Genomic DNA, 6,739 nt, shown 5'->3' with positions numbered 1-6,739 from the left:
TAATTGGAATTAGGACTATAATAGTGATAATGTAGGGGTGGGGGCCTAGTGGTTAGAGAGGTGAAATTATGGCCTGCTGAGCAAGGCCCTTAACCCCTTTGTGCTTTCTGGAATCTGCTGGAATCTGGAGGCCCACTGCTCCCAATGTAAAGTGATGGGTTGTATGCAATGAAGGGATTTCCCAGCTTCATTTAAAAAAAAGCATAAAAGAAAAAGAAAAAAAAAAGCTTCTCAATGCATGTTTTTCTAGAATCTGCTATGCTAAGTAAAGTCATTAACCCTGTGCCTCGGCATCGTCCTTGCCGCTTTCCTTTAGACCAGGGCTACTCAATTCGGTCCTACGAGGGCCGCAATCCAGCAGGTTTTCCATGTATCCCTGCACCAACACACCTGAGTATTCTCTGGGTTGCCGTGGTGATCCATGCTATCACTGGGATGTTGAATAATAATAATAAAGTAACAGCTGCAGTGTTATTTCTTCTATAGAAGTAAGCTGAAACAGCTGAAACAGCTTTAGAGAGGAGGAATACATGAGTGCTAAGAAAGAAATACAATGGAAAATAAGTCAGACAACAATCACACAAAAAATGGTTACCTAGACAACATATTTTATTACGACAATAATGCAAAGTTTCCACTCTGCAATGAGTCTGTCACTTATTGGTGTTCTAAAAGTATTTTCTTATGTGACACCAAGCAGTTGAGGTCTCTTTTAACAGACGGTTGCTTAACAATCTTGTCATCATATAAGTCCTCTTTGGGAACATCAACTTTGTTCAAAAACAATCGTCTCCTCCCTGTGCCTCCCAATGCCTCTAGTGTTCATTAACATAGAAATTGATGAGACACAATTGATGCTCTACAGCTAAGTTCATACAGCAAGGTCAGCCAAAAATCAGTAATTAAGCTAGTCCTTAACGTGTGGAGGATTTGCTTATTAGATGTGCAAAGACTCATCCACATAGAACTGAAAATGGAAATAGAATCTAAGTGATTCCAGAAGATGCCTTGAGGATGTCAGCACTCAGCGTGTAAAACAATTACAGACTATTACATAGGGCATATAGGGCTGAATGTGGACTCAGTCTCCTTGCCTCTAACTGCTTCACACTTCTATCTTCAGAGATACAAAGAGAAAAGTCCTATTAAAGGCAGTGGAAATGTCTTAGAGACGCAGCAGACAGAAAGCAACAAGAAATCTATGATCCTTAGACCCAGTCAGAAAAAGGTCTTGCTACAGATATGCCACTAACACACGCTCAGTTGTGCATCATTTCAAGACCAGCCTAAATAGGCGAAAAAGAGACTGAAGCTTATACTCTATGATAGCCTTTTCCCTTCTGCTGGTACTCTTATTTCTGAATTTCATGAAGAACAAAAGGGGTGGAGTTAAGCACAGTATGATTTAGTTGCATGTTTTATGTTCCATAGAACTGAAGGAAAAACTGCAGATGGCTATCTACACCTTGATTGTCTGAGAGAGACATTAGCAGGAATGCCACAGTTGCTCTTTCACTCCATCTTTCCCACTATCTGTGTCTCTGTCATGACAGTGAAAATGATGTTGACATGTGCGTATAACTAGAGATTTTCATACCAGACACCTTCATTAAATTAGCTTTAAATCCCTAGGGCTCTAACTTGCCTAGCTCTCCTGCTGAAAGAATGCTGTTAAGACCGATTTAATCCACTCTGGCCATTGGCATACAGACAGAAGGAGCATGATGACTGAATTATTTTGCTGGGATTTGGAAATCGTGCAGGGCAAACACAATTTTCTTCACATGTAATTCCAGACCTCCATCATTCCCAGTTTTGCTGTTGTTATAGCATTAGATATTATAGCATTGAGAGGACCGCCTAGTTTTTTCCTACAATAGCTACTTAGTTAATGACATAATGAAAGCTGACCATACCTGATACCTAATACCTGAGGTGAAGGTATGTCCTTTAATAGAAATGAGGGGTTTGGTGTCTATATTGTTAAATAAAGTGCAGTAAATTCCAACAATATATCCATGTACATTTGATTAATATTCCAACATTAATATAGTTACATTTTATAATAGAAAACAAGTGATCAATGTGGCACTTTTCCCTGAAATTTAAAGGCAAATTCTTTTAAAAACATTTAATCAAATTACGCTAGTGCATTCATTGTCTAAAGCCTGCTTTTTCTGTTAAAAAATGTTTGTCACTGAGTTAATGCTTGGACTGAAATTAGGTCTGGTTATCACTACAAAGATAAAGATGTGCAACAACATGTATGCAGCTACAGAAGAGTGACCAGTATCAGTTGTTATTCTTTTTTTAATCGTCATCGAGACAACGGGGACCTTTTTCTTATGATAACAGGATAAATTATCTCAAATTAGCTCAAAAGTAAGTCTGTGACACCTGATTTCATTGATCAAAACAGACCCCATGGCAGCTGATGGGAGGGGCTACAGTCATAGTGTACATGTGTAATTATCTGAATGAGTAATTGGTAAAACTTAACAGTCAGACACGTTGCAATTTCAGCCTTTGTCGGACTTGATAGAAGTAAAATCAGACATATTGATCAGTGATGGATGTTGCTTGATCTGACGTTCGCTTGCGTCCATTGCTTTTTGAGGCATCCCAGTACAAAACAGCTCTGTTGAGATCCTCCCCCACCCAGGTTAGTGATTCTCCCAGTAGACCACAAACACACTCAAAAAAATCCAATATAATTTTTTAATGTACATACTCAATTTAATATACATAGGTTTTTGGGGGAAACTTGTGAGGAGTTTGTGTGCTCTCCCCATGTATGCATGGGTCATCTCCCGGCTTCCTCTCAAAGTCCAAAGACAGGCATGTTAGGCTGATTCTCACTAGGAGTAATTGTGAGTCAGACTGAATGTTTGTCTCTGTGTTGGTTCTGTGATGGACCAGTAGCAGCTGCAGCCCCCTCACAACTCTGCATTTGAATAATCTTTTATCTGGAGAAATAAAGTTTGGACCTTTCTATATGTAGATTGAAATAAAAAAAAAAATGAAAAAAAAAAATGCAAATTTAAATAAAAACAAAATGACTACATGAGTTAAACAAAGGACTTTAACTCTGGACAGTTTGGTATGTATCCCATCTTGTTTATGTTTTTAAATTAACTTAGTTTTAGTTGTTGTGTGGTTCATCATCATTTTATATAACTGACTATATAACTATCTACATAGTGAATCAGTCATATGAAGTGATGTTTGGATTCTCAGTAGTAAATTTTATCCACTTCAAAAGCACTTAAACCACCCACATGTCATGTCAATAGTATGCAGAAGTGATTGGTACGAATCACCATGTTGTAATGTCTATCTCTTTGATAACACGTTAATTTAGCTGTTGGCTAATGTAATTTAGAGCAGTGGTTCCCAACCTGGGGTCCCCTGAAGAGCATAGGTGGTCCCCGAGGCTTTGAAATTTCAGAGCCATTGTGATTAATGTCCACACATTGCCCCTGTTTTAAGAAAGAAAAAGTATGGTTAGATGTTTTTAGTTTAACAGGCTTTATGGAATGATAAGACTCAGCCAGAATGCATTATTTAAGGTGAGAATCTCACTTTTGAAAGCATAAAACCAAGCATGGTTTCAGCACAGAGTGGGGCAGGGGTTCCATGGCTTTTTAGTATTTGCATGAAGGGGGTCCCCAAGGAAAATAGTTTGGGAACCACGGATTTAGAGGACCTGGCTTTCTCATTATGGCTCAAAACATATTAAAACACTTAGCAGAACTGTAGTCTAGAACATTTTTATTAACAGTTTAACAGTTTTATTGTAATTGTGATAAAAATAAGAACAATTACAATTTTAATTATTAATTGTAGTTTTAGAACAGTAGTTTAGTTTAGAGATGTTTGCTCAAAACTGTAGCAATATACTATTAAATATATTACTTATAGAATAGGCTCATGTTCTCTCTTCAAGTACATTACTGTGGTTTAAATGGACCTTTTAACCCCTTTCAGGACATGTGAAATTCCACTGAAATTGTAGATTATCTGAGTCTGTGTCACTGAAACATCAACTTAATGAAGTGGTTTGGTAAAATCCCAAATCAGCCAGCTGTAAAAACATACACAAAGGACAAGTGCAAAAACAAAGACCTGGTCTGAAAGCAGAAGACAAGTTACTGAAAGTCTTAAAAGACATTGGGAGACAGAAGGAGAGTGCTTTTAGCCTAGAGTGACAAGGAGGAGTGTTAGATATTTGCCACTTCATTGTTTTGCTGTGAATGAGTTTGCATGAATTTGTATGATGATTCAGGATATGCAGTGATTTATTTGCTCTGCAGCAAAATGCTTCTAATTAGAAGCTGAAAGTAAAAAAAAAAAAAAAAAAAGCTATTAAGATCAGCCATGTGAATGACTTTTGTTAAAAGTTAAAATAGTTTGTCTTCCATTGTGAAGCTTTTGCTAATGGTGTTATGAATATTGGTTTTGTTACTGTTATAACACGTAATACTGTGTGTGTGTGGAAGTTCATGCTGTTGTGCTCATATGGTGAGATGGCAGGCTGCAGTAGATGTTTTATTAGTAAGTTGATCTGGAGTGAAAGAACAGGAGTATCCCCTGCCTTGTTCATGTCAGACAGCCGGTAGACTAGTATGAAGGATGTTCCTCGTTTGTTAAGTGCTGATACTAATCCAATCTGTCCATGTTATGAAGTGATGCTCGGTCTTCATACAGCCTGGACAGCATCTCACAGACCAACACTGACAGAAATTAAAAGCACAACCCAGCTACCTCACTTACTCAACAATATATTTATTTAAACTGTTGCTTTTTCTCTCAGCGTACGGACACATTACACAAAGCTTTAGTATAAAGGGAAGCTCCTATTTATTAGAAATAATATATATTTCCATTAACATTTAAAAGGTTGCATTAAGATAAAACAAAAACAAAATTCACAATTCTAGTCTTTATCATTCCTGGTTTAAGGCTTTTTCATGTGGTTTTGCACATCACATCATTTTTAGAGCGCTGCTTTTTAATGTTTATTGTAAATAAATTTAGAAAAACCTTCTTCAGACAGCCAGGATTTACACCATCATTACAGACTTTATCAAATCCCCTCATTTTAGCTTGTCAGTGAGTGTGTTGACTTTGTGTGTTGGGATAAATTAGTCATTTTAACAGGTTAAACCAATAAAAATAACCTAAAACCTATGACTGCTCAGGCTTAGTGCTTATTCAATTTCTTTTTAATGCCTTGTATTGTGTCCTCAATCTGTTCCCAGGACTTTAGTTTAAAAACTCTGAAGATAAGATTGGTTTCATTTCTTTTAGCTTGTTCTGTTCCTCAGTGTTAGTCTTGCTTCCTGTTTTATTTGTGCAGTTTGTACTCCTGTGAATTCTGCTGTGTTTTTTCCTGCTCCCTTGTTCTTAGTTGCTGGTTGCCACATCTGCTTCTTGTTTCTATACCAGATCATTATTTGTTGCTATTGTCATAGCAACATCTGTTTCAGTTAATCATGCAGACTGTATGGCCGGCGCGCAGTAATGGGAATAACGGCATTTATAAATGCGTTACTAACTGTGTTGCTTTTTTCAGTAACGGGCAATACAACTAATTACTCTTTCCATTGTTACAACACCGTTACCGTTACTGAGGATAAAACGTTACTGACAGCACGTTACTACTATAAAATGAGATTCATTTTTGTTTTGGGTGAACTTAAGTTTCACATTTGTTCAGATTATACTGTGCTACTACTACTACAGAGGAGGTGGAGGGATATGGTTGAAAATGGAGAATACACTCAATGTTTCAATAGAAGCACCGTCTTGTGTTTGAGCCAGAAGTTTTCACCACATTATTTTTACAACCAGATTTCAGTTAACAGTTAACACTGAAGACGCATAATGCTGCACTATAGACTGCACAATGGCTTAGGGGAAGAAACAACAACATAGCCTAACTGATGATGATTAACTGATGAAGAGTAAAATGTCATGGCAAACTTGGGTAAGTCAGTGTGCACAGCCACACATACATGCACACAATCACACACAAACAATTAGGAGACGGGGCAACAGCGATTACAGAGAAAACAAGAGAAGATTTTTAATCAGGAATCACATGGCTTTTCCCCCATAGAGATAAAAGAAAGTAACATTATGAAAAATTTTCTTTGGGACGAGAAACAGAGTTTCTTCATGGTGACTGTAAGCACTGCTCCCGAGGAGGAGACAGAGCCACAACATCCAGCAACCTGAGATTAGTGTTGATCATTTTTCTGTTATTTATTTATTGCATTAGGTTTCTATTTCATTCATTAGCCAGATCTAATATTCAGTTTTATTATGAATAAATGAATATGCAGATGAATTTGTAGTTTTGTTAATGGAACATATTTCAACCTTTTTTTTTTTTAAAGTAATGGAATAATTACTTTTCCAAGTATTTTTATTCTTATAATGCTGTACCTCCATTACTAACACTGTTACTTTTTGCAAGAAGTAACTAGTAACTAAAATGAATTACTTTTTAAAATGACAAGCCCAACACTATCTGCAAGTGATGATCAGATGAAGCTTCATGAAGCACTGAAGCTTTCCAGCAAATTGGTTCGAAAAAAAAATGGTTAATTTCAGGCAGGGAAGAGGGAAAGTGCTTATTTAACCTGCACATGTAGAGAAGGAAGGGGGGATTTTATTAATTTTTATTTAAAAAAAATATATTTTCAACTGTGGTTGGGTTTAGTCAATTCCCTTA

This window comes from Melanotaenia boesemani, chromosome 12, assembly GCF_017639745.1.
Source record: "Melanotaenia boesemani isolate fMelBoe1 chromosome 12, fMelBoe1.pri, whole genome shotgun sequence".
Lineage (NCBI taxonomy): Eukaryota > Metazoa > Chordata > Actinopteri > Atheriniformes > Melanotaeniidae > Melanotaenia > Melanotaenia boesemani.
The sequence above is the reverse complement of the archived record's forward strand: the minus strand, read 5'-3'. Positions refer to the sequence as shown.